Consider the following 27,126-nt stretch of genomic DNA (forward strand, 5'->3'; position numbering starts at 1 on the left):
CCTGGGAAGAAACGGCCAACAACCTGGCCTGGGCATGGTTGTTAAATCAGTGAAATCAGAGCTGTGAAATCAGCTCCGAGGTCTGTCACCTGTATGGGGAGCCCCCCCCCAAGAAGGTCACAAACCGAGGACAATGGGGGGTATCCCCAGACAGACTGAAGGACAGAGAAGATGAAGGGGGATCTGGGGCACCCGGCGGGGGGAACCCCGTCTCCAGACACACCCTCCCTGCCTCCTGCCTCATCTTCTGTTAGTGCCCCTGGGGGAAGGAGGGATTGTTCAAGGGATATTTGAGGCACAAATGGGGAACCAGTAGGGTTTTCTCTGTGGGTGAGGGTGGTCCTCTGTCAGCTGCTCATTCAAGGGCGACACAGAAAAGCAGTGTTGGCAGAGCCCGTGTGCGGGTCCTGCACACTCGTACCCTGGGACAAGCGGGCGCAGGAAGCCACAGCCACGAGTCGAGGGGCACCCTGCCTCCTTGAACACGTGAGCAGCTGCGATGCGACTGTCATGGGGGTACAGCAGGGCATCCCCCTGACTCGGGAAGGCTTCTCGGCAGATTCTGAGGCAGAGAGAAGCTTCAGGCAAGAGGGTCCACGTGGAGGGAGCTGCGGGTATCTGAGGGGCCGCGCAGGAGGTGGACTTGGTCTCTGTCGGGGGTGATGGCACCAGGCCCCCTGCAGGAGAAGGCCTGCGGATGCCCCTGCCCCAGGGGTAATAAACACCCGTTTCAGTGGGAGATGTGTGTGGGCTTGAGATGGCCCAGCTGGGCCTGCCCCGGGTGTGGAGCTGCTGTGGGCGGGCTGTTCTCACCCTGTCAGGCACGGAGTGTGGCTGCCGCCAGCTGCTCCCAAAACAACTCCCAGTGTGCGTGGCCAGGGGCCAGGACCAGTGGAAGCCAGGGCGTGCAGCAAGGGTGCCAGGCTTGCAGGTGACAGAGACCCCGTCCTGGAGCTCAGGCAGGACCCAGGTGTGTTGGCTCAATAACAGGCTTCAGGAAGGATGGGGTGGAACTGGCCTCAGGGGCCCTGGTCCAGCCAGCACACGATCAGGGCAGGCCCTCTCGCCTCTCAGAGCAGATGGCCCTGGGCAGCTCTGAGGGAGCCTCCTGAGCAGAGCAAAGAGAAAGTCCCCTTCTCTGGTCCAGTTCAAAACATCCCAGACAAGGATCGTGACTGGCCCGGCCAGGTCACATGCCTTCCTCGTGGCCCAGTCTGTGCTGCCCACAGGCCTTCTGAGCTGGGTGCAGCCCTGGGGCCTAAGACCAGAGCCGGCAGCGGGGTGGAGGGGTGAGCTGAGAAGCCACAGGCCTGGCATGGGGCAGCCATCCTGATCATGCCCTGAAAGTGCACTGTCAGAACTGCTATTTTCCCCGACTTAACATGCTAAGATAAAATGATAAATCCAAACATGCAGATAAGAGAAAGGAAGGTGAAGATGAAGTGAGAATAATGAAACCTCTCAGAGACTGGCATAAAAGTTAAACAAGGTCACGCAGTCGTTCAACAAATACTCTTTGAGGGTGTGGGCCTTTCGAGGCCCTGGGGACTTGATGGGGCATAGACAGACACTCCCTGCCCCGGGGGAGAGAGACCAGGGAACAGGTAAACCACAGGTAAACATCTGAAAGCGGTAATGAAGGACAGGTGCCTCGCGAGTTCACAGGAGGTCCACGGTGCTCCTGACGGAGGCTGGGCCTGGGCACAGGCCTGAGAGCGGGTAGCAGGGGCGCTGAGACGCAGGCGCGCCCAGTGCAGGGTGCATGCCCCGCAACCTGATGGCTATTCCTGTTTTACTGTGGTCAGACCCTGGGCGATGGAATCTAGTGCTTGGGGAGGGTTAGCAGGAAAACCCTGAAAGTGGAGAAAGTTATTACATGTGCGTATGCTTCTTTCAGGTGGGCTTGGTAACCACTTCTGACTTTCACTGTTGCACTGCGACATTCACGGCGGAAATATCCTCTGGTACACCAATATGCATGTAGGGATTGCTGGGTCTGTTTACAGCTCTGGGTCATTATGGCTGAAATGTCACATGGCCTGTTTACCGGCACCCTCACCCACACTGAACATGTTTTTTAAATACTTTTAAAATTTATTTGTTTGGCTGCACCAGGTCTTAGTAGCGGCATGTGTGTTCAAGTTCCCTGACAAGGGATTGAACCAGGCCCCCTGCATTGGGAGGAGGGAGTCTTAGCCACTAGATCACAGGGGAGTCCCTGGACACCTTCATTTTTCAATGTGGCCCTTTCTCTGGGTGGGGAGCTTATCTGTCTCTTTAGCCAGCAGTCCTGAGGTCACCAGTGAGGGTCCGTGTTTTCCTACAGCCTTGGGGTCTGGGGCACTTCAGAGAAAGTCTATGAAAACCTTCCTTTTCTGACTTCATCGAGAATCGCTCAGAGAACCGGGTGCAGGAAACAAACTGCTGCCGTGACCGGGTCTGACCCCCACAGCAAGAGCCCGCCTTGCAGCTGTGTGGCTATGCTGCGCCCCTGGGCAGGAGCCACATCTGGGTCTTCCTGGGCCTCCCTCAGTGCCCAGCCCTCAAGAGCCACCTCTGTCTTGGTTCCTCCCCACAATCTGGAGGCCCGTGGACTGCCCTTCTACAGCCTCCTTTCCTATGGCTGTCGCCCATGGCATGGCCAGGCTGCTAGATGGGCAGGCCAGGAGGTGGCAGGGTGTGACCAGCCAGATAACAGGGCAGAAGTGAGCAAGGTAGGGCAGTGCAGCAAAGAGGGGCCTAGGCTGGAGTTGGGAGGACCACTCTACCCCAGCCCCACCACCACCCTTTGTGGGTTCTCAGCCTCCCTGGGTCTCCTCCTCTGCAGAAAGCTGCCACGGGGGTTGTTCCAGGGTTTGGATGAAAGCGCTTTTGAAGCGCCCAGTACTGCCCTGCACAGGTGGGACACCAGGTGGCTTCTCCCCCGCCATGAGAGAGTGCCTCTGGGGCCACCTAGCCCAGGCTGCACTTGGCCCAGCCAGGAACTGGGGATTTAGCTGCCTGGCTCTGCACACAGAATAATTAATGGCTTTGCCTGGAGAACATGTCTTCCCAATTCTCACAAGGTGGCCACCATCCTGATTTCTGACAAAGGTTGATGTAGATAAAAACAGTGACCTGGAGTCAGTGCTTGCGAGTCCCCAGAGGCATCTCCCAGGACTCCAGGACTCTGAGGAGCTCTGGGCCAAGTGAAGGGAGACCCATGGAAGAGTATGGAGTCCATCCAGCCTGGCAGGGGTCCATCCAGCCTCTCTGCTCAGCAGGCAGCTGTCCTTGCGCCCCGCCCACGTCGTCAGTCCCTGCTCGGCCCCGCCCACTCCCAGCCACGCCCACATCGCCTTGTCCCCCCCTTCTGCGCATACCAACTTGCTTGCGACCATCAGCTTTCACCACCCTCATCTGTGTTCCCTCTGCGCCTGCCAGGGAGGACGCAGGCGGGGTGAGGGTCCCTGGAACAACCCCGCAAGAAGGGGCAGGAGCTGCTGCATAAATCTGTGTCCTCCCACCTCTTTGACCCTGGGTGGACTGCTGCTGGTTCCCTCCCTCCCACTCCCCTGCCCTGCCTCCTGGCCTTGACCAGACACCCTCTGGGGGAACCAAATAAGACAGTGCCCCATTTCCCAAAGCCTGTCTCTCATTCCCAGAATCCAGGGAGGAGTTGGTTTAGACAGCCCACCTGCCAAGCTGACTCCACCTAAAGGGAAGGCCTGATCCATGGGAAGCCTGCCTGTGCATGACTTGAGACTGCTTTGGGGTCCTGTTTCCCACAGTGTGGCCTTAGCCCACCCCCAGCCCCCCAGCATCACATGGTGGGAATGGTGGGTTGGTAATTGATTAATGCCCCGCCCTTCTAATCCCACCTTGGGGAAGGAGCCAGCCATGGGGGCTCTGGAGCCTGACCCAAAGGGAGACATGAGTAATGGTGATCTCATCTTTATTTAAAGTTTTGATACTTTGCTCACATGGATTTTGTCATTATTTCTAATATTTTAAAATATTGGGTTAGAATGTGACTTATCGCAACCACTGAGGGGAGTCTTTTGATGCCTCTCAGGTCCCCATCCCAGGAGACTGCGTTTTCACAGTCACTCCAGGTGATCCTAATGTACATTAAATTTCAGACCCTCTGCATCAAGGGTGATACTTAATAAGCCAAAGCAGCCCTCAGATGGCTGAGATCAAGACTGCCTAAAAAGTAAGGCATAAAGTCAGGTGCGTTTCATTGCAAGAAGCAGACTCAGTAAAACCAGCTTAAACAATAGGAAGTGTATTATTGCACTAGAGTTCCAGAACAAGGGTGGGTTTCAGGGACAAAACAGGTTGCAGGTTGATTCAGCAGCTGAACAATGCTCTGACGGGCCCCATCCCCTCCATCTGTCTGCCCCACTCCTGCATCAGCATCACCCTCGGTGCTGGCCACAGGCCCCCTCCAGACACAGCAGTGCCTGGAGCAAGGACACAGCAGCTTCCTCTTGGCACGTGAGAGCCAGGACAGTCCCCAGAACCCCTTCTCTGCACATCCCATTGACTGGAGTGCGTCATAGACTCACATCTGAGCCAAGAATGAGCTTCTTTCTGAACCTGCAGAAAGGCTGGGGCTGGCTGGGCAGGGTCCAGTGCTGGGTGGTATCCTGGAGTCCTGGAGGGATCGTGGGCATGTCAGGATGGAGACCTAAAGCGGGGGCGGGGGAGTTGGTGCTGTGCCTGGAAGGTGGAAGAGGAGGTGAGAGACAGTGGGGTGGTGGGCCAAAGGCCCAGGCAGGCAGTGTTCTCCATGGACACCCCAAGAAGGTGTTTCAGATGTGGTTGACAGAGCCCCTTGGTGATAGGCAGAGCTGTCTTTGGGGTCGTGAAGTCAGGCACCTCTGCCCCCTAATACAGCCTCACCTGCCTTCCCTGCCTGTCTGCTGGGACCCTGCACAGCTGCACTCTGCAGCCCTGATGCCAGGCACACAGGATGACCTCCACGGCGCTCCTGCTTGGCCCTCCTGCTGTGTCTGCCTGGCGCTCTAAGTGAGCCTCCCCTTCTGCAGGAGGAGCCACCCCTAGATCCGGGTGGGTTGGGGAACCGAGAGATGCCCCCGGGTCCAGGCAGCTTCCTGCTGGAGCCTAAGACTCTTTCTGTTTAGGCTCTTTCCCTGCCTTTGTGGTTGACTTAAAGCCACAGAATCTGGTGCCCACACCAGCTCAGTTGATGGCCAGGGCAGGACGCTGCCCACCTGGGCCCTGGTGCAGCCCCTCTTCCCAGCTTTCTTTGCATAGTCACCCCTCTCTCACTTCCCCAAAAAAGGTCAGTACCCCCTGCTGGGCTTACCCATGATGCCTCTCTGTCTCCCAGCTTGCAGCAAACATATCTTCTTGCAATTCAGACCGTTTCCACTCCTTGCCACAAAATTGACAGAGGCCCATGAATTTGTCAGCTGACAGTCCTTAAAAATCATTCTTGTGACTGGTCACCCTGAGGTCCAGGGCAGAAAACTAATGGAAGGAGGCCACGGTGGTGTCACGAGAGCACACGAACCTTTCATTGTTGTTCAGTGGCTCAGTCGTGTCTGACTCTGCTCCCCATGGACTGCAGCACGCCAGGCTTCCCTGTCCTTCACCATCTCCCAGAGTTTGCTTGGATTCATGTCCGCTGTGTCAATGATGCTATCTAACCATCTCATCCTCTGCTGATCTGTTTACTTGTGTAACTGGGACTTCTTACAGTTGCACAGTAAAAATCCGTATAGGAATGGGATTTGTGTTGTACTCCTTCTTTTCTTGGAAATAAGGAATATGTATGGGTGGATACACAAACTACTCCAAAAAACCTGCCCATTTATTAGGAATTTCTAATTAAAAAATTACCTTTTATGTTTAATAATTCTCAAAATGTGTAATAAATTCACATTATTTGTATCAGCTACATACCACTTGTAATTAAAACAATAACCCAATCTAGAAGACAAACTTGAACACAAGAGAATGTTTAAATCTTGAGATCCCGATGTCTTTACATCGTTTTGTGTGATACAGGAATCTAAATAATTTCAAACTGAAACTAGGGCAAAATTCTGTTGGGCAGAATGGAAACACACAGCGAGGGGGAAGGGGCTATGTGAAGTCAGGTGTCAGAGAAGCAGAGGCTTTATACATTTTGGAAAACAGTTCTTTATCCGGTGTGTGTCTTGCAAATCTCTTCTCCCATTCTGTGGCTTGTCTTTTCATTCTAATAGTATCTTTCACAGAAGTTTTAAATTTTAATGAAGTCCAACTGACCCAATTTTTCTTTCCTGGATCATGCTTTTGATATTGTATCTAAAAAGCTCATTGTGTCAGCTTGGAAGTTGGTGAAAATTCAGATGTTAAAGAAGATTTAGTTTGTGGATTTTTAAATGGACAAGGATGGCTATCAAAAGGCTATCACTACTAGACCAGCATATTCTCTTTTATTTTGAAATATCCGTGCTTAACGGTGCGGCAGATTTTATCCTCTTGGCAACTATTTAAACTCCTGATGAAGATTTCTACGTACAACAGAAATGTATTTGAGGAAGTCCGTCATCACTCAGAATTACTTTGTCTTCTTCTAATATTTATTTATCTGGCTGCGCGGGGTCTCGGTTGCCACACATGGGATCTTCTATCTTCCTTGTGGCATTCAGGATTTTAGCTGCAGCATGTGGGATCTAGTTCCCTGACCAGGGATGGAACATGGGCCCTCTGCATTGGGAGTGTGGAGTTTTAGCCACTGGACTACCAGGGAAGTCCCAGAATTATTTTTACAGACAAGTGGTCTGCAGTGGCTGGACGCCCAGGTTGAACTGGCATGGTGGGACTTCAGCTTTGCCAAAGACCCAGGGGTTGTGCTGAGGCCACTTCCAGCCTGAGAAACCAGCCCAGGGGAGGCAACAGGGAGCCCAAAGGGTAGAGGCTGTAAAGCATTCAGCTTCCACCCATGCAGCCGCTCGGAGCCTCTGTCCCTCCACCTGTAATATGGGGGCTCCAGGAGCATCTGCCTGATAGCTGAGGGAGAGTTAAGTACTCAGCTCAGTGCCCACCGTCAGCAAACCCTCCTCAGTGTGACAGCTCCTGCCATGACTCACCATGACTGTTGACGAGGTCAAACTGGCCTGGCTGTCCCTGTGACCACTCAGCGCAGGCCTCAATCCTCCCAGGCAGGAACTCAGGAGCCTTTGGGCTGGCTCGGGGCCTGAGCGTGTGGTCGCTGATGATTGCTGTTTTATTCCTGGTGTTTTGAGATCTGCCACATCTCCAGTGGTGTTCAATACCCTGCTTAAATCAGTGACGTTGCAACTGGCAATTTAACACAAAGAACTGACAACCATGTGCTGTTTGCAGGGGATGAGATGCAGCGGGCCCCAGGCTGGGCCCGGCTTCTGCTAATGCTCTGTGAGAATTTGGTGCTTGTCAGTCAGTCCACCTCCCTGCCCCGTTGGGAGCACCAAGGTGGGCTTCAGGGTGTCTGCTTGCTGCTCAGTGCCCCACCTGGTCCACTGGTGGCTTGCTAACATCTCTGAAATCTAGAGGCGTCTTAGGATTATAACCAGGAGAGCATTCTCTTTTCTTAGTGGTGCATGACATGAGGAGAATCTTAACATCAGTGGTGCTTCAGAGTCCATGAAGTAAGGGAGCTGGTATCAATGAACCCTGGTGTGTAAAGTCTGGGACGCTTACTTTTAAATCCACATTCTTCTGTGACCCATCTTTGCATGAAATGTTCCCTCGGTATCTCCAATCTTCTTGAAGAGATCTCTAGTCTTTCCCATTCTATTGTTTTCCTCTGTTACTTTGCATTGTTCACTCGAGAAGGCTTTATCTTTCCTTGCTGTTCTCTGGAACTCTGCATCCCTTTCTCCTTTGCCTTTCCCTTCTCTTCTTTCCTCATCTATTTGTAAGGCCTCCTCAGACAACTACTTTGCCTTCTTGCATTTCATTTTTTGGGGGATGGTTTTGGTCACTGCCTCCTGTACAGTGTTATGAACCTCCGTCCATAGTTCTTCAGGCATTCTGTCTACCAGATCTAATCTCTTAAATCTATTTGTCATCTCCACACACAAGTTCAGGACCGTCTGCTCTCCCCTGGGACAGGAGGGGTCCACACCTGATCACATTCGGAAAGTCAGGGGAAGGGAGATGCCAGAAACTTGTGTTCCAAGTAATCCTTCACCACACTTCTCTTATTTCCACAAGGATAGAGACGCAGGAGGTCAGGGACTGGCAGGGGCCACACACCCAGAGACTCTGTCCAGTGCCCCTGGGAGTGGCCACGAGGGTGAGGCAGGGATGACCCCCTGCCCAGAGCCTTGCATTGTGTTTCCACTGGCTTCCTTTGCCCAACTCGCCCCAGTGACGGGAGTGGGGGTGGGGGTGGGGCTCATTCAAAGAGAAAGGTGTTTTTTGGTATACTGCTGTATTTTTGAACTTGGGAATTGGGGACCTTGGACTTTCACATGCAGATTTATGCCAAATGAGATGTAGATCAGGGCTCTGCTGTTCCGAGGTCTGGACCCTCTGTCTCCTAAGACCCGACCCTGGGACCCCCAGCTTGTCTCGAGGAAACAGTCTGTGTGGGTTGGGGAAGGCGAAAAGGGGGAGTGGCACCGATTTAACCAAAATGTACTAACCGGGTAGATGCATCAGATATACTGCAAAGCACTTTAGGGAAAGAGGCAAACAGGTGCGGGGGATGAGGTACGGTGAGGGCTGCAAGGCAGAGAGAAGGGGGCGCACAGAGGCCAGGGCAGCGGCTGGGGAAGTCCTGCAGACTGAAATTAAGCGAATGGGATGCAGATAACGCAGAGCACATGCAAACGCCCCGGGCCAGAGGCTGTGGGCCCGGGTCCAGTGTCCCCGCACTCCTGCGGGTAACTGGGTCAGCATGGGCCCGAGGCCACAGGCACTGAGAACAGGGCGCGGCGGGAGGACGCCCCCTGCCGGCAGAGCGCGGAGGCGGCCCCGGCTCGGCCCACGCTGCGGGGGTGGAGGGGGTGCGGCGGCCGGAGGAGGGGCGCCTGCTGCTCTCCTCCCTCCCGGACTCCAGACGCCGCGGCCGTAAAACTGCGAGGCGGGCGCCGCCGACTGCTCCGAGGTGGGTGTGCGCGGCGGCGCGCTCTGCTCCGGGCCCCCACCCGGCCGCCCAGGGCGCGGCTTGAAGAGCCGGCGGGGGTGGGCACGGGCGAGGGGCCCGCCGGCGCGCCTCCCGCGCTCCCTGCAAGGCACCCTCACGGCTTTCCTCACGGCACCCCGCGCTCCCCGCCCACGGCACCCACACTAACACCCACCCCCCGCCCCGGCGCCCGTGCGTCCCAGCACGCCACCGCGCTTTCCCGCACCCTCTGCGCTCCCGGCTCCGCGGCCCCCACGCTCCCTTCACGGGCATCCCTCCCCACCGAGCGGCGCGCGTCTCTCTCCACACAGCACAGCGCGCCCACCCCGGCACCCCGCGCACCCGCGCTCTCCCGACTCACACCCGCCCGCGCGGCCCTCACACTCGCACCGGAGCTGCTGGCCGCCGGCTGCGCCCTAGAGCCTCCGGCCCCCGCGGCTGGCCCGCGCCTTCGGCTGAGTTCTCAGGGCGCGCCCCGGGGTCCGCGACCGCCCGAGTGGCTGGGGCGGCGGCGGGCGGAGCCACTCTCCCGCGCCGGCCCCGCACGGAGCCCGGCGCCCCGGGGCGGAGCTGAGCGCGATGGGCGCCGGGCGGGAGGCAGGTGGCGCAGCGGCGGCGGCGGGGGACAGGAGGCGGAGGCGGGGCGCGCGGGGCGGGGGCCGCGGAGCCCCGTGAGACGCTCGGGCGAGCGCGCGGCAGCCGGAGCCGGCGCCCTCGAGCCAAAGGCACGGCGGCTGGACCCGGAGCGGGCAGCGGAGGCCGGAGACCGCCCGGGGCGGCGTGCGCGCTTTGTTCCCGCGCGGGCGGCCGGCGGGCGGAGCGAGCGGCCGGAGACCCGCCTGGGGATGGCCCGGGCGGCCGCCCCGCGCGCCGCGGCCCCGCCTCGCGCCTGAGTGCGGTCGGCGCCAGAAGACAGCGCGCGGATTGCCCCCAAGTTACGGAGGCAGGGACCGAGTTCGAAGGAAAAGCCACTACAAGAACCGGGTCGCGAGAGTGCAATCGCCTCCGGTCTACCAGACCTCTGGACCGTAAGTGCCTCCTCCGTCCGTCCGCGCTGCCGCCGCTGTCACTCGACTCCATCCGTGGCTGCTGTCCCGGGGTCTCCTTGAAGCTGCACAGAGTGCATAGGCCTCCCGGGGACCCCCTCCCCACTTTGCAAAGTTGGAGCCCACAGCGGGGTGGGGCCAGCCCACTCAGCGCCCGCCCACTGACCACCCCCCAGGTGAGCCGGAGCTTGACCTGCTGGGGGTGTGGTCAGACCTAAGGTGGGACCTGCGCGTGGAAGGTGGGGAGTCTTGAGGGTTCCCCTGCTTTGCCTGCGCTTCCTGACAAAGAGGGCCTGGGCCAGGTGACAGGGGACCAGTCGGGGGGTACAGGAGGTGACCCTAGAAGAGATGGACGTGCCTGTGGCCTGGCTGGGGAGGCGGGCCAGAGCTCCCTCTAGCCCCTCCCCTTCTTGTTTTGGTCCCTGGACATGCCGCCCAGCGCAGAGGCATTGAACATTTTTGGGGGTGAAGACTGCCCTAGGGGATGTCCTGCCCCGGCTCCCAGGGTGGGGAGAAGATCTTAAATAACAGCCCCTGGATCCTGTCAGCTCCCGGGCCTCGGGCAAAGCCCGGTGGCAGCGGTCCCACTCACAGGCTTTGGGAACCGTCCATCTGCATGTTGGGCAGGCCCAGAGCCAGGCTGTGGGAACGGCGGGGAGGGAGGTGTGAGCCGACGTGGAGGGACAGATGGCTGGAAATTCAGCCCTAGACGGGCTTACGTGGAGCAGAAGGCAGCAGGGCTGGTGGCAAGCCACACTCTGAGCCGCCGGCTCTGAACACACAGCCTCAGGCTGTCCCTCCTTCCGGCCCCCCGCAAACTGTGTGTGTGCTCAGAGGAATGCCAGACCCCCCGACCTCCCCTCCAGGATAACTGTATTCCCCAACATCGGAGCTGAGGCTGGCTGACCTCTGGCCTGTTCTAGAGGCCGGGGAGAAAAATATTTCCTTTGAGAACAGAGATCTTGTGCTTCTGTCTGGGGTGATCTGAGCAACGGTCAGGCCCCCACTTTGACCGGCAGCCAGGATGCCAAATCATTATGTCTAACTGGGCGTGTGTTTCCTCCCTGGACCCAGAAACAGGAGGTTCCCAGGGCGGCCGCCCTCAAAGGACAGGGGTTGGCCAGGGGCAGAGGATGGGCAGCTGTTGGGTTCCTGCGTTGCTCTCCCAAGTTGTCACAAGGTTTGAGAAACTTCTTCAGGCTGGGGCCCTGGGGGCATCCTTTCTGGGGCAGGGCACATCCACAGAGAGCTGGCACTGTGATGGACAGGAGGGTCTTGTGTGTCACCCAACCCCCACCTCTGTCCTCTGCTTGGAGACCCCCAGGAGGCAGAGAGTTCTGCTCTGTGCAGCCAACAGCCCGGTCCGTAAAGAGCCGGGCTGCGTGGGGCTGTGTGGCTGAGCCACCCTCGTACGTGCGAGGGACAAGGAGGGGAGGGGTGCTGAGTGCAGGAACAGATGTGGCACTCGGGGCTCCCGAGAGCTAGGCGGACTTGGGTGGGAGGGAATGTCACATTAGGACCAGTTTTCTGGCAGAATCCGGCTCTCTCTCGAGCTGCCTCGATCTGTGTGTGACTGGGGGAGGGGACATTTCTCACAGGCCCACCCAGGGCACCTCCCCCCCAGGCCAGCGAGCTGGCGGATGCGGGGCGGAGGTCCTCCTCTGGGACCCCCTGGGGGTGCCCAGGCCACCTGCCAGCCCTCCCTCTGTCACCAGGTGATCCACGTAACTGAGTTACCACCTCCAGGAAATCTCTCTGATTTGGCTGCACATATTTTCATTTCTGCATGACTGGAAGAAATTAATTTTCCTTCCTACGCAAGGATCTGGAGACGCCGGCAGGCTGGGTCAGTAATCCGCAGGATCCAAGCCCGTGAGGCTGCCCTAGGGGCAGAGGGGGCTGGCTCTGAGCGCTACTGGTTCCTGGGCAGTCAAGGAGGGCCGCTGGCATCCAAGGAGGCATTTCCCTACTACCTGGAAGTGCCCTGGCACTCTCGGCGGCCTCCCTCCTCTGTCCAGTTGTGTTTGGGTTGGCTGATTCCTCCCGGGCCTGCGGGATGGTGGTTGAATTCAGCTCTTCTGAATTTCTTCACCAATCAGTGTGTGTGTGTGTGTGTGTGTGTGTGTGTGTGTGTGCAGACACGTGTATGCTCAGAATCCAAAACGGGTGTGCTGGAGAGCTCGCACACAGTAGGTGCTAAATGAGTGCTGTTCTGAGGAGGGAACAGGCGCTTCCATGGGGCAGCTCCATCTTGCCTGTGGCGTGGCTCTCAGGCGCATGGTTCCTCTCCAGCCCCCAGCAGCAGAAGTCACCCCGGGGCATTGTCTAGCCAGGCTCTGCGCTTGAACTCACCACCCCGAGTCTGCAGGACAGCCCATGGGGGGACTTTCCCTGTTTCACAGATGCCCAGGGAGGTGCAGGCTGTTGATCCCACGAGAGGAGCCCCGGTGCTCCCTCCAGACAGCAGCCTCCTGGCATCCGTGCCTGTGGGCCTGGCCCCCTGCCTGCCTGTAAGGATTCCTCCCACGCCTGCTGGGCACTGACAAGGGGTTAGTGCCCCAGATGTCAGCACTGTCACCTGGACACAGACTCTGGCACGTGGGCACAGTAACTGACACCTAGGGTACTCCCTGGGGCTAGGGACCACGGGGATCAGGGCCGGGAGGATGAACACCTTCTGCCTTGTTTGGGTTGCAGAGGCCTGAGGCCAGCCCCCTCCCCTTCCCACCACCCAGTGTAGGAGCTTAGGGGGTTGGTGTCCTTTCAAGGACCTCTCGTCGGCATTGGCCATTGTCTGGCTGTTTCAGCAGGGTATCCAGGCATAACAGTCTGTTGGGCAGCTAGTGTCACTTCCCAGACCTGGAGGCGTGGGGGTGGGAGGTGGAGGAGGATCCTGAACTCTGAAACTGGTAAATGCAGGAATGTGGCCACGATCGGACTTACTGGACAGGACTGACCTGGAAGGCGCTTGTCACTCATGGCTGTGTCACTGGACACAGGGTCACCCAGGCAGGGGGCAGAGTCATTGTCACGCAGCCCCAACAACAGCTCCCAGGCTGGCTGCAGGCTTTGCCCCTCATTTGACCTCAGGACAACCCTGAAGGTGGGCACCCTTGCCGTCCCATTCTCCACATGGGAACACTGAGGCCGGGAGAGGCTCACGAGAGGTGGGTGCTGCTCCCATGGCACAGGGGGTGGACAGACCCCTGGAGCTGTCTGCTGTGTTCAGAAGGCAGCCTGGCCCTGTTCCAGGACCACAATGGCAGCAAGAGCTTGGTTTCTGGAAGCAAACTCTGGGCTGGTGTCACTCTTGTAGCCTCAGTGGAAAGACCTAGGCAGAGGCCTGGTGCTCAGGATGGAAACTCGGGACAAGGAAAGTGAGTCGTGGGTTCCCAGTTCTTGCTTCTGAGTTCACAGCACGCACGGGGCACGGGCTGATGGCTGAGTGGGGCCTCCGATGACCTTTGGCAATAAAACAGACGTTGGGACTTCTGCTCGCTGTAACCGGGGACGCGCCGGGGGCCAGATGTCGGCAGGAAGGAAAGCAAAGATGCATTTGGCTGTGATAAGAAAGCCGCCTCCTGGGGCCGGGGCGTCCGCAGCCCTGATCGACTGTCCACCCACAGGCTCCCAGCCACCGCTGTCCATCCCACTCCCTGTCCACGGATGCGCCTAGCCTCCCCAGGGCCTGGGTTCTCAGACCCCCCACTGCCCCTGAGGCTGGAGCATGGTGGACGTGGCGGGAGGAGGTTTGGGAGGATGTCCGGCCCTGGGTGCCTTCTGTTTACTTGGGCAGAGAAAAGTCCACAGCGGGGGTAGGGCAGGAGTCACAGCTGCCGGGGCAGGGCTGTGGAGCTCCCTATGCACCTGAAGGCCCCAGGCCATGCGTGGGGCCCACAGGAAGTGTTCACCTGGTGGTCCCGACCCGGGAGGACCCAGAAAATCCAGAGTGAAGCCAGGGAGGAAAGGAGAGGCTTCTGGCTGCAGTGGCCCCTCTGACAGGCGGGCGGGGAGCATATTGAGAGGCTGGAGAAGTGGGGGTGTTCAGGACCAGAGGAGGCTGTAGCTCGCATGCAGTTTGGGGAGCTTCTGCCCTGTGTATCCAGGCTGTGGGCAGGGGGAGGGGGAGGGACACCACCTGGCTTCTATGAGCTACTGGGATTTGAAGCCTGATTCCCCTCCTGGTGGTGGCTGTGTGACCCTCAGCACACCACTCACCCTCTCTGAATCTATTTCGATGCTAAACACAGTCTCACTGGCTCCTCCCTCTTGGGGTTGTGAGGAGGGTGGATGGTCCTGTGTATCTGACTGACGGGTGGCTCTAGATGTGGTTGTCACAGGCCTTCTCTGGGGGACACTCAGTGCATCCTGGGTTTCACTGGTGGGTGTGAGTGTCGGGCAGCTCCATGTCACACCCTGTTGCTCTGATTCCAGCCTACCCCCGTGTCCTCCTGCCCCAGGTCCAGAGAGACAGGCTGTGTCCTCAGTGGAGCCCAGACCCCTGTGCCTGCTGACCCCATCCCCATGCTGGGGACACAGCTCAGAGCACAGGACCTGAGTGTCCCCAGGGACCATGCTCCACTCCGCCCCTCCCAGTGGGAAACCGCATCCCACGGCTACTTGGTGGCAGAGGTGGGATTCTGACTCGGGAACCTCTGTCTTCTCCCTATACCTGAGTCCCCAGGTGGCTGTTGTGACTTCTTCTGGGGGCCTTGGGCTTCCCCAGCCTCACCCAGCCCTGCCAGACTCGTGAGCGGAGTGAACCAGGGGCTTTCCTCCCCACCTCCCTGCCTCTGAGGAGTCAGAGTGGGCTGGAGGGCAGCATTCCGCATCCAAGCTGGCTGTGTGCAGGGTGGTGGGAAGGGCAGCGGTTCGTGTGCTGACACTTGCATGCCTGGCTGTGCAAGAGAGGCCCTTCTGCCGCGTGGAGAACATCGGAGGAGAGCGAAGGGCATGCGGTCCCTTTCACTCCCACGAAGAGCACTGCCTTACCCCACCAGGCGCCTGTCTCCAGGCAGGGGACAGGACGACACTGCCCTGCAGTGACCCCGTCTGCCACGCCCCTGGGAGCCCGAACTGGACCGGGCAGCCCTGCAGGTATTACTCTTACCCACGGCAGATCCCCACTTGTGAAGGCTCAGGTTGGGGGTCTGAGACCCTCTCCATATGGCCCACTGACCGCTGGTCTTGTCCCCCCATGTGGTCTTTGCCCAGATAGCTCCCTGGAGTCCAACTGTGTGTAGACAGGGAGTCCCCGTGCTCTGAGACAGACTCTTTACACACGGTGTCATCTTGAACCGTTCAGAGGCTTTCAGCAGTTTGCAGCTTGTTTGCTTGGCTTGTGATCCGAGTAGCTATTACTGGGTGGGACTTGCCATGCGCACCCTGGGACCCTCAAGACTGTGACCACAGGAGATGCTCTGAAGGGCAGCTTCTCCCGGGATGCATCAGCCTACATGGCCTGGTGAGCCGTGCCCATGCAGAGCAGACATGTGCCACTTAGGGTTGTGGCCACGTGGAGAAAAAGGAGAAAAGAAGGAAACCCACATGATTCTAGTGATATGTGTTATTTAACCTGGTGTCTCCAAAATGTTGTTATCTCAGCATGTAGTTGATTTTTTTTAAAGTATTGAGATCTTTTTAAAAAAACTCTTTGAAATTCCACATGTGTTTACATTTGCTTTGAGTCTGAGTTCCGAACTTGTTGGTTAGCTGGTGACTACTGTGTCAGACAGAGCAGGGTGAGGACACAGGGAGTTCCCCAATGGCGGCTCTGCTGAGGGGCGCTGTGGTGGCCCTGGTGGTGCAGGCGTGCGGCTCTGAGACGTGTAGTTGGGGACGACTGTGTAGAGGTGACCAACCACAAAGAGGAGGGGCCGGGACCAAACCGGAGGACTGTGGGGCTGATGGACCTGGACAGGACTCTGGCCTTCGTCCCTGGAGTCTCCAGGGCCCAGGGAAGGCCCCTAAGTGGAGCTGAGTGGTGGGAGCTGATCAGGTTTGCATTTTGAGAAGATGGTTCTGGGGGACAGGTGAAGGGGGACAGGGCCAGGAAGGCGACATCCAGACACAGGTAGCTCGGAGGGCAAGGCCATGTCTAGGAGAAGCAGGCGCCCCCAGCTCTGCAGACTGAGCCTGAGCCCCCAGGACAGGTGGAGAAGCCCCCCACTGTGTCCAAAGGTCTGGGTGTTGGTAGAATGGTCTGAAGCAAGGGCGCTTAATCATGAAAAGCTGTTCTTCCCAGTGCCCTGCCTTTCCCTCTGCTTGGTGGCAGAGAGGGGGCAGGGCAACTGCAGGGAGGTCCCTGGGAGGAGGGGAGCAGCTCACTCCAGGGACCACAGTGGATATCACCTTCTATGGGAGCCCTGTGTGTGAGTGTGCACGTGAGGGGGTGTACACGGGGCAGGTAAGTATGTGTGCAAGGCTGTGAAAACCAGGCAGAAGGAGGATGTGTGATCTCCCTGACTGTCCCTAGGGCAGCTGCCCAGGACACTCATAGAGGAGCCATGTGACCCGTCTAGATGTCTACACTCTGACGGCTGCAGCAGTGCGTGTTGTACCAGATCCCACCTACGCGTCCCAGCCCAGCTTCACAGTGACCCTGTGAGCACTTGTGAAGGGTGACCCAGCTCACGCATACATAGACAAAGACTATCCCTGAATGCCTGTCACTACACACAGACAAGGACTGTCCCTGGTCACCTGTCTCTACACACAAACAAGGACTGTCCTTGGCCACCTGTCTCTACACACAGACAAGGACTGTCCCTGATCACCTGTCACTACACACAGACAAGGACTGTCCCTGGTCACCTGTCACTACACACAGACAAGGACTGTCCCTGGCCACCTGTCTCTACACACAGACAAGGACTGTCCCTGGCCACCTGTCTCTACACACAGACAAGGACTGTCCCTGGCCACCTGTCACTACACACAGACGAGGACTATCCCTGGTCACCTGTCTCTGCACACAGACGAGGACTGTTCCTGGCCACCTGTCTCTGCACACAGACAAGGACTGTTCCTGGTCACCTGTCTCTGCACACAGATGAGGACTGTCCCTGGCCACCTGTCACTACACACAGACAAGGACTTCCCCTGGCCACCTGTTACTATACACAGACAAGGTTGTCCCAGGGCACTTGTCACCACCACCTGCATGGACTGTCCCAGAACACTTGTCAACACCATCTGCACAACTATCCCAGGAAGCCTGTCACTGCACACAGATAAGGACTGTCCCAGGACACTTGTCACCATCTGCATGGATTGTCCCAGGATGCCTGTCACTACCATCTATAAGGACTTTCCCAGGATGCCTGTAACTTCACACCTGTGTGGCTTTGTCATAGGAGAGCCTCATTTGGGTGTCAGGCACCCAGGTGGAATCTCGGCCCACAGGCTCACCCCCAGCTGCAGTACATTGTGTGGTTTTTTGGAGCCTCGGTTTCCTCTCTGTTAATGTGAAAACTCCTTTTTGACATCTCCACAATCGTAATCATTCAATCCCTGGTAAGGTACCAGCACAGCTCCTGGCCCTGCTGATCAGCATGGTCCTGGGGGCTTCAGAGTGGAGGGGACAGGTCGGGGTGGTCATGAGGTCCTGGGCCTGACCCTGCGTTCAGGAGGCTTTTCTCTGAGTCTAAAAGTGGCTGAGGTCCCTTCATTGCCGCCCGGACCTCTTTCTGGCTAATAATCCTCACATTACACAGAACATCATCCCAGTTAGACTCCTGGTTCAGGAGGTTATTAGGGGAGACCATCTTAAGGTTCCTCTTGGCCTCTGAAGGGTGCACATCTGGATGTGGGGCATGCCTTGGAAGGTAGCGGGTCACCAACCGGTAGGGCTTGTCCTCACCATCTTCCTTCCTGGGCCTGCCAGCCCAGCTGGATTGGGGTCAGCAAGGGAGAAGCTGTCCTGCCCGCTTGTCAGGTGGGGCCCCCAGGTGAACAGATCACCACGCCTGGGAAGACGGGCAGGACCCTTGTAGTTAGCGCTGCCGCAGGCTGGTCCCATGTTTCTGAGGTCCGTCCATGTTGTCACATGTGTCACTGCTCTCCTTCTTTTTAATGACTGAGATTCAGTGACTCAGATCTGCACATTTTGTGTGTCCATCATCAGTCAATGGACGCTGGGCCACTTCACCTTTGGTGAGAGTGGATGATCTGGAGTGAACCTTCCCAAGCACCTTCTTGGGTGGGTGTGTGTTTTCAGTTCTCTTGGGGTCACTCCTGGGACAGCATCTGCTGTGCTGAGCGGTCATCAGTTTAGGTCACTGTCCTCCGGGTTTCAAGGAATGAATTCACATGAAAAGCCTCCTGCCCTGGTCACCTGGCTTCCCTGCATCACGTCCCTGGGTCAGCTCACCCCTTCCACAGGTGACCACACCCTTGCCTGGAGGTGGGGGTGGGGAGCATGCAGTTGTCCAAGTCACTGGCTGGCAGGACGCCCTGCCAGGAGCCTGAGGGTGGTTGGGACAGCAGGGCTCGTCTGCCTACAAGCTGTCCTTGTGTTTGGTTCTACAAACACTTACTGAATCTCCCTGGCACCCGCGTCCCAGGTCCTTGGCATGAACAAGATTCTGCACCTGTTCTCTGGTTTCATTCTCCCCACCCCCCCAAACTCAGAGGAAGTAGTTTGGGGCCACCATGTGTCAACCAGAGAGGCCCCCTCCAGGGACAGAGGCAGATTGCCAGTGACTTCAAGACCACATAGCCCTCCCCCTAAATGTTCATCCTGACCCACCTGCCTTGCTGCGTCCCCAGCACCCCAGGGACTGGAGGGTCCCTCTGCCTGTGTGTCCCGCCCCACATCCACATGGCTCCCACCATACTGCTCCAACCCACCTAGAAGTCCCCTCTGCTCTGAGTGCCCCCCATCCCCACCCCCACCCGTGTCCCCACAGCCCTCAGCGCCCCCTCTTCTTTGCACATTACCACATTTCCTCCCCAGAAGGTCAGCTCTGTGAGGGCAAGACTGCTGTCTGTTGGCCCTACTGCCTCAGAGCCCAGGCAGGCACCTGACACACAGGAGGCCTGGGGCGGGCAGGAACGTGTGTCACCTGTGAGCGCCCCATCTCCAGGCAGTGATGCCAGGGTCACGGCTGCAGGGACGCCCTCGCTGGGTGCTGGGAGAGTGCTGTTTGAACAGCAGGGCCCGCCTGCCTGCAAGCTGTCGCTGTATTTGGTTCCACAAACAGCTATCTCATCTGCTCTCCAGCCCTGGAGTCGGGTCGTGCATCCTGCCTTCGTAGGGGCACGGAGGGATGGACAGCCAGGGTCCTGCCTGTGTGAGGGCATATAGGGAGGCAGCCAGGGTTGTGCCCTCATGGGAGCACAGAGGAGGTGGCCAGGGTTCTGCAGGGCCATTCGCTGAAACCTGACCCCACTCACTCGCAAACAAAAGCTCCTTGAGGGCCCACTCCATGGGCAGCTCGGAGACAGGAGAGGGCACAGCCCTGACTGCCGTGGCCAGGACACCCCACACTCCACGGCACAGACCACCAGGTGCCGGCTGTCAGATTCTGCCCCTCCATCTGGCTGCCCAGGACTGGGAACTCCTCGTGCATGAGGAGCCCGTGTGGTGGGGCCGGAGCCCCGGTCCTGCAGGAAGAATTATGGAAGGCTTCAGGGTGGAGGGGTCAGGACAGGCCCCTGGGAAAGGAGACCCCACAGAACTGGTCTGGGGCAGAGGAGGGGAGGGCAGTGGAGGTCACCCTGGGTCACCTTTGCTTCAGTCTCCCAAGTTGAGACGTTTCTCCCACCCCCGTGGAGCCGCTAAGAAATTAGGTGTTTCCTTCCCAGCATGCCAGGGAAACCGAGGCTTTGGGGTCACCGCTGAGCCTGGACGGAACCAGGTTGGCACCTGGTGGTGTGCCCATCCCCCATCAGCTGACACAGCTGTTGTCCCCCTGGGCATCCCAGCTGTCACCTCACGGGGGGCCAGGGGACCAGGTAGGGAGGTCCCTGGAGAAGGATAGGTGGACCTGCCCCTCCCCCAGCCTGTCTGGACACAGGCCAGAATTCGAATACCCAGGCGCTGGTGAGGGTATGTGAAATAATCATTTTCCATTTTTCTGCACATCAGAAGACCATGTAGCTCTCGATGTATGGCAGAAATTCAGTTCCTCGCTCTTCCTCTGAGCTCCCTGCTGGTGGGGGTGGGGTGGGACTGATGGAAGCCACACGACCCTCAGCTGCACAGGGCCTGGGGGACCTGCATTCTGACTCCAGAGGCACTGGCCACGCCCCCACACCACTCACATCTGCCCATGGGTGCCCCTCCCAGGATGACCCTCCTTTCCAACTGTTGTTTCCTTCCCGGATGAAGCCCAGGAGGCTGACCCCAGGGTAGGAGTCACTGCTGCCTGGCACAGTGCATGCCCAGCGGCTGTGAGGCACCAGCTCAGAGCTGGGTGACACTTAGATGAGATAAACTGTTGATGAGAACGTAGTTGGTTTAGGCGCTTGTTCCTTTGACAAATAGCGACTGAGGGCCTGCCATGTGTCGGCCGCTATTCCGGAATCCAGCAGATGGACCCGCCCTCGTGTGGCTGCTACTCTGTTTGGGGAGAGATGGACAATAAACGAAGGAAACAAGGAATGGACAGGGCCTGGGTCTGGGAGGTGGGGCCTGTCCTTGCCAGATGCAGCTTTTCTGAGTAGGTGACATTGAGCTGAGGCCTGGAAGGGAGGCAGCCAGGGGGCCACCAGGGCACAGCCCTCTAGCATAGGGGACAGCCAGTGCAAAGGCCCTGGGGCAGGAGCACGCCTGGCACATTTGCGGGCCAGCAAGGCGGCCTTGCAGGTGGAGAGGAGAAGCACAAGGGAGGAGGGCAAGGGGATGGAGGATGGCCTGGGAGCTGCCTGTGGGCATTGAGGGCTTCAGCTGGTGGAGGTGGTGGCATAAATACTAAGGCATGAAAACATCGTGCATTTCCTGTGCACTGGGGGTTTGCACTGAAGACTCGTAGAGCTGATCCAGCAGGCATCCTGGCTTCCCCTGGGGGTCTGCCTGATGCCTCCTCACGACTGCACGGCAGTGGCCAGTTTGTCCCTGGGGGAGATCTCCGCCCGGAGCTGTGCCTTTGTGGCCAGCAGCCAAAGCCTTTGTGTGGGAGCCCAGGGTGAGGGACCCAAAACCGGTCCTGCCGTTCTGCCGGCTATTATGTGGTTCCACCACTGGTGGGCTTGGCGCTCACTCCACCCTCCTGATTGAGCTGACCACCGGTGCTCCAGCTCCATCTGTCCCGAGGCCTCGGGGGTCCCTCATGCGGGAGGAGAGGAAGGAGAGTCGCTTATTCCCTGAACCCTGTGCTGCCTGGAGAGGGTCAGAAGATGGACATTTCAGAGACTAGGAGGCCCCATGGGCATCCTGAGGGGTTTGGCAACCAAGGGGGTGGAGCTGGAATAGCCCACAACTGAGCCTGGTTGCCGCTCGGGTCAAGCCTGCTGGCTCCCTGGAAGCTTGCTGTGCTGGAGAGTTGCAAGTCTGAACTGCCTGAGCTCACACACCTGCACCGCCGTGGGGTATCCCTGGTCAAAGAGGAGCAAGCGAGTCCCGCACACCCTTCTCCACTACTAGGCACGCAGAGGCCGCCCACAGCCTATGGGTGTGGTTGGGGTGAGGCCTCTGGACACGGAGAGATTTTCCATCCAAGGCACCAGGACCTCCTTAGTCGTTCTGTTTTACAATAAATATCCCTGTGAAAATGTTCACACTGACCAGGCAGAAGGTGTCATGTGACTTTGGGCACTCCCCGCGGCCTCTGAAGCCACCATGGTCTCCCCATTTCTATGCCTTGGGAAGATTCCCCCCAGGGGAACACGGGAGATGAGGTGCAGCCCTGGATGAAGTGCTGTGGACTCCACGTGTGCCCCAGGGCTCAGGACAGGCCTGACGGAGCCTCCCTGGGTCAGAAGGGAAACCCCAGGGGCCAGCAGTGGCCTCGGTTTTCCCTGCTGTCAAATGGGGAGATGGCCTTGGAGCTTTCTCAGAGACAAGAGGGGAGACTCCAGGCAGAGCAGGAGGATGCCACGCCCCTCTGCCGAAAACCCCCAAGGCTGTTTTGACTCAGCAGGGCCCCACCCCCAGATCTCCTTGGGGTTCTGGGAGACCATGTGGTGGAATGAGTCAAAACATCCAGAAGGTTCCGCCGGGGAGGGAGGCATGGAGCCGGCTTCCCGCTCGCCTCCCCCAGAGCAGCTGCCACCGCGGCTGCACCAGCGCCGGCCCATCTGCCTGCCTTGGGCCGTCCAAGGCGGGGAGGAGGGGCTGGAAACAGACCCTCTGTCCACCAGGGACACAGCCTGTTCTCCGGGTCAGGGCTGAGGGCTGGCGGGTGAGGCTGCCGCTGTGTGATTCCACTGCTGTGTGACCCCGGGCTGGCTCCCGCTCTCTCTGTGCCCCTCAGAAGTGGCACAGTGATTCCCCCTTGGGGCTGGTGTTGCATGTGGACACTCTGAACCTTGGACTTGATTGACCAGTGAGCTGGCTGGTGGTTTCTGGTTTCTGCGGGACAGCCCCTTGTTATAACTGCCACACACGGCCTTTGTCACCTCTGAGGGGGTGGGTCTTCCATTCGCACAGAGAGGAGGTCACTAAGGTTTAAACTCTGAAGTGCAGCCCTCCCTGGGAAGATACAGCCTCTGGGGTGCAGAGTCCCTGCCCTTGACTCTGGTCATCGTGTGCCCTTGCCACAGACCTGGGTTGGGGGCTGTACCCGAGGATTCCTGTGGCCCTCTTCCTGTGGCCCTTTTCCTGTGGCCACCACCATTCTGAACTCCTGACCGGTGAGTCTGGGCTCCTCCCCACAGCTTGGCGGGCCCTCTCAACCACACAGGGGCTGCCAAGGAGCCCTGGAGCTGGCTTTGCTCCTGGCTGCTCCTCAGTGAGCCCCAGGTGTGGAGACGTGGTCAGGTGGGCCAGCACGCGGCTCCCCACACCAGACCCAGCTGCCCAGCACGCTGCAGGAGCTACTATTAGACATGTCTTATGGCTGAAAGTGGCTAAAAGGCCCCAGAGAGAATGGCCCAGTATCTGGATGACTGATGGATGTTGAAAGGGACCCCCACCGGGCAAGGCTGAGGTGCAGGCTCCCCAACAGCCTGCAGGGCAGGCCCTGACCCACGCTGGCCTCGGCCTCTAGCAGCTCAGGAGACTGCCCAGCTACATGCTGGTGTTCAGCCTGGTGGCTTGCCTGGAAGGAGAGGCAGGAGGGGAGCGGTGGGCAGAGAGGCTGGCAGGAAAGCCCCAGTATGCTCATGCCAGTGCTGCGAGGCAGGGTGAGCGTCCCCCGTCTTCCAGGGGAAAATGCTGAGACCAAGCCAAGTGGAGGCACTTGCTCACAGCCTATGGCCAGAAACTGGACAATGCCCAACTCAAACCTGGAGGCTATGCCTGCCCCTGGTCGCTTGTCTGGGAGACTGGAAATCTGGAGGGAGTGGGTTGGGTCCAGGCAGCAGGGTGAATTCAGGCCAGACCTGTGCATGTCTGCACGATGGGGTCAGACTCACAGCCCTGCCCTTTCCAGCCATGCGCCCCGCAGTTACTGAACCTGTGAGTTGTTCCACCTGTAACATGGGTGTAATAACATGTTTTACATTTCACTGTTACTATTAAATAACAGAAAAGCCTCATGGGGCTGTTGGAAGGATTAAATGGGCTAATAAACTGTGGATCACTTGGTACTTGCTGTTCCCCAGCCCTGCTCCAAGGTTGGGACAGGATTCTGGGTGGGGACTGTGAGCTGGGACCTGGCCTGGAAGGGGTTGGCCCCTGGACTCTGGCCTGTCCATCTGTGGACTGTTGACCCATGTCTCAGTGAAGGCTGGTGCAGGCAGCCCCCTGAGCAGGTGCCCACAGGCAGTAGGAGAGGCAGACTGTTCTCTGTTCTGGAGCACTGTTTGTGAAAGTGGACTGGATCCTGGTACCTCCCTATTACTCCATATGTGATGTGACTGGCAGACATGGCGAGTCAATCTGCACACTCCAATGGCTGTGGCAGACATCACCAATCAATGTCAGGCACACCTTTCCCTTTGAGCCCACCTCAGGCAGTGGCATCATTCTCACAGAGATGCTCTGCTGCCTACCTCTGATGGGCCAAGTGGAAACCCACCAACCACACCAGCTGGGCAACTGTGAGGGCCAGCCAGCTCTGACCACCTCTGCTTCTGTAAGCCGTGTAACCTGGGAGGGGGTGGGGAGAGCATCTGTGGGAGGTGGGGGAGGGGGCACCCCAGGGCCCAGCAGCTCCAGCCCCTGGAGACAGCATGACTCCTAGCTTGGCCTTGGTGATGTTGACAGTGCAGTAAACGCATCCTGGAAGTAGGGCTCCTGCTGGGTTCAAGTCCAGCCCCTCATGAAGGCTGGTGCAACCATGTGACACCTCAGAGGGTCCTCTCCCAAGCCAACCCCATCTATAGGAATAATGACACCTCCTCTGTGAGCACCCCTGGATAAGGTTCACTCGGAGACTTATGTTCGGGCGCCTCCTGCCTGCCTGCCCTGGGCCGGGTTCAGGGAAGCAAGCAGGAGAGGGGAGAGAAATTACAAACCATGGTGAAGGCTATGGACAAGGAGAGTGGGTGATGGGTCGGCGAGGGGTGCTCCGGGGGTGGCTCCCAGTCCTGGTGCTCAGGGTGCCACCAGGCAGCATTTGTCAGAGCAGTATTCCCCTCCCCCAGCCCCAGGCAGGCCTTCCTGGAGGGGGTGCAGGCCTCCATCTCCAGCTGCCCCCTTTCCCCCAACAAATATGGCCAAGACATGACGGGCCCCCTTAAGGCCCTTCCTTCCTCTCCAGTGATGGGAGGAGAGTGGCTGGAGGAGGTGAGAGTGGGAAGGGGGAGGGCAGAAGGGCCTGCAGGAGGGGGCTCCTCACTCCCTAGAGTGAGCTGGGAGCCCTGGCCGGCCCCCATCCAGGGCCCTTGGAGGAGGTGCCCACCCGGCAGCCCCAGATCAGGGAATCCCGGCTGGCACTGCGCCACCACCTCCCTGCCACCCTCATCCACCAGGAGCCAGACACAGTCCGGATCCTTGCCAACTGGGGGGAGGGCGTGCACTCGACTTCGCCTACTCCCAGCCATCCTTTCTGCTGCCTGCGTGTAATTAACAGAGTAATTAAAAACAGGATGAGTTAATTGGTATTCATTTATGTGGCAGATGTTTTTAATTGAGGCAGGAAACAATTTACCTGTTTACATAAACAATGGCAAAAGCAGGCTTGTAAAACACATTTTTTAAAATATTTTCCTCCCCCTTCCTAAAAAGAAGAATTGAAATCACTCGGTCTCCCCTGTGCCTCCATGTGAGAGCAGTAGGCCCCGCCCGGAGGTGCGTGCCAAGAGGAAACATCTGCTTAAAAGGTTTGCTTCCAGAGGACTCTGTTTGCCTTATATCCAGAGGAAGGAGGTTGTTCCCAGGTTGTGGGGACACCAGCTTAGAGGGATGCCTCTCCAGGGGGTTGCTGTGGTGTCATCCCCAGGGCCCAAGGGGGCTCTGACCTCCTGGGTGGGTGGGCCAAGGCCGGGGAGACCACCCAGCAGGATGGGAGGCAGGGCTGGGAAATAGCAGGGGACCCTGTCCAGCCAAGCCAGGGGCTCCTCTGGGCAGGGAGGGGGGCTTCCTTTCCACCTGCATTTGTGGCAGCTCCATGTTCCTCCATCACGTGGCCAGCTTGGGGACTGTGGTGTCCGGCCAGCAGCCCCTGTCTTCCCGGAGTCCAACCCTTTGGCCATTTTAGGGGATGTCCCTGGGTGGAAGAGCAGAGTCAGCCTTAGAGGGCTCCAAGGAGGACCTCCAAGAAGCGAGTGCTCAGAGTGACTCCTGTCTATAGATTGGCATTCATTTGGCACTTGCTGTATGCCTGGCTGCTGTGTATGCTGGTTATTACTCTCCAGCTCCTATTAACCCTGGGGGGTGGGGCTCATCTCCCCATTTCACAGGTGAAGAACCTGAGGCTGGACTGAGCACACAGCTTCCAGGTCTCGTCGGAAAAACTCGCAGCTTGTAGAGCTGACGGGTATGCGTCGTGGCTGCCCCTTCCTTGCGAGTACACGTACCGAGGGTTATATTCACACGGAAATATCTAGAGGGGTCCATAGACCCGTCAACAGTGGTTACCATGGGTGGGGGCTGGGCGGTTGGGAACATGCCTTTCCCGTGTGACTAAAACCCCAAGCTGGGCCAGCTGCCATGCTCACCACGGGACACGTCGCTGACTCTGAAAGTAGGAAATAGTGGGGTTCCAGGAGTTGTGTGAGGTGACGCGGGTGAAGCACATGGCCCGTGGAACTCAACAAACGTACAGATAGCTCTCTGCAGTGAAAACGGGCAGACCCCAGAGGTCTGGGACCCCAGGGTCCCAGAAAACGTGGGACCCCAGAGGCTCCTGGCCTCCCCTGCAGGGGAGGGTCTGGGCCGTGCCATTGGGGTGACATACGATTGGAATTTCTGGAACATTTCGATGGTTCCTGGGAATATGGATTGTTTGGAATCCTTCTGGGAGAAGGGCCCTGGGAAGATGGCACCCAGAGCTTGGCACCCAGAGCTCCGCACCCAAGACACTAGAGAGGCTGGGGCTTAGTGTTCTCCTTCCACGCTGCCAGGCCTCTCTGGCATGGCTGTGATTCAGTCATAAGAGTAACCGCAGGTATCTGAGGTGAGCAGCAGACAGAGTTGCTGCAGCCAGAGGTGCCAGTGGTATTCTCAGGAGCTTCCAGCCTGCACCAGTGCTGTGTGACCTCAGGTGCAGACCTCAACCTCTCTGAGCATCTGGGAAGGGAGGCAGTGATGGTCTCCCCAGTGTTGTGAGCTTTGACTACAATTAGGACAATGACATAAATGTAAACATCCCTACAGCCTCCCCTCCCACCTTTACCACATTCTCTGCCAAAAGAAGCGCAAGTTTTTCAGGGGCCCCAGCCTCGCCCATGAAGACAGAGGCAGGAGGATGGGAGGGTCTG

At 58.3% G+C, this 27,126-nt stretch overlaps 1 protein-coding gene across 4 annotated transcripts in view; it reads left to right on the top strand.

Moving 5' to 3' along the window:
* Positions 1-27,126, top strand: part of CBFA2T3 (CBFA2/RUNX1 translocation partner 3) — a 78,020-nt gene that overhangs the window by 16,054 nt on the left and 34,840 nt on the right. Inside the window, exon 1 of one of the 4 annotated variants that reach the window (XM_027513795.1) lies at positions 9,767-10,140. The exons of 2 other annotated variants lie outside the window; for them this stretch is intronic. The gene's annotated coding sequence lies outside the window, so the exon portion shown is untranslated. Of the gene's footprint in view, positions 1-9,766; positions 10,141-27,126 lie in introns of those variants that run through there. One more of the 4 variants, XM_027513794.1, reaches the window with a different exon arrangement.

Source organism: Bos indicus x Bos taurus, chromosome 18 (assembly GCF_003369695.1).
Source record: "Bos indicus x Bos taurus breed Angus x Brahman F1 hybrid chromosome 18, Bos_hybrid_MaternalHap_v2.0, whole genome shotgun sequence".
Taxonomy (NCBI): Eukaryota; Metazoa; Chordata; class Mammalia; order Artiodactyla; family Bovidae; genus Bos; species Bos indicus x Bos taurus.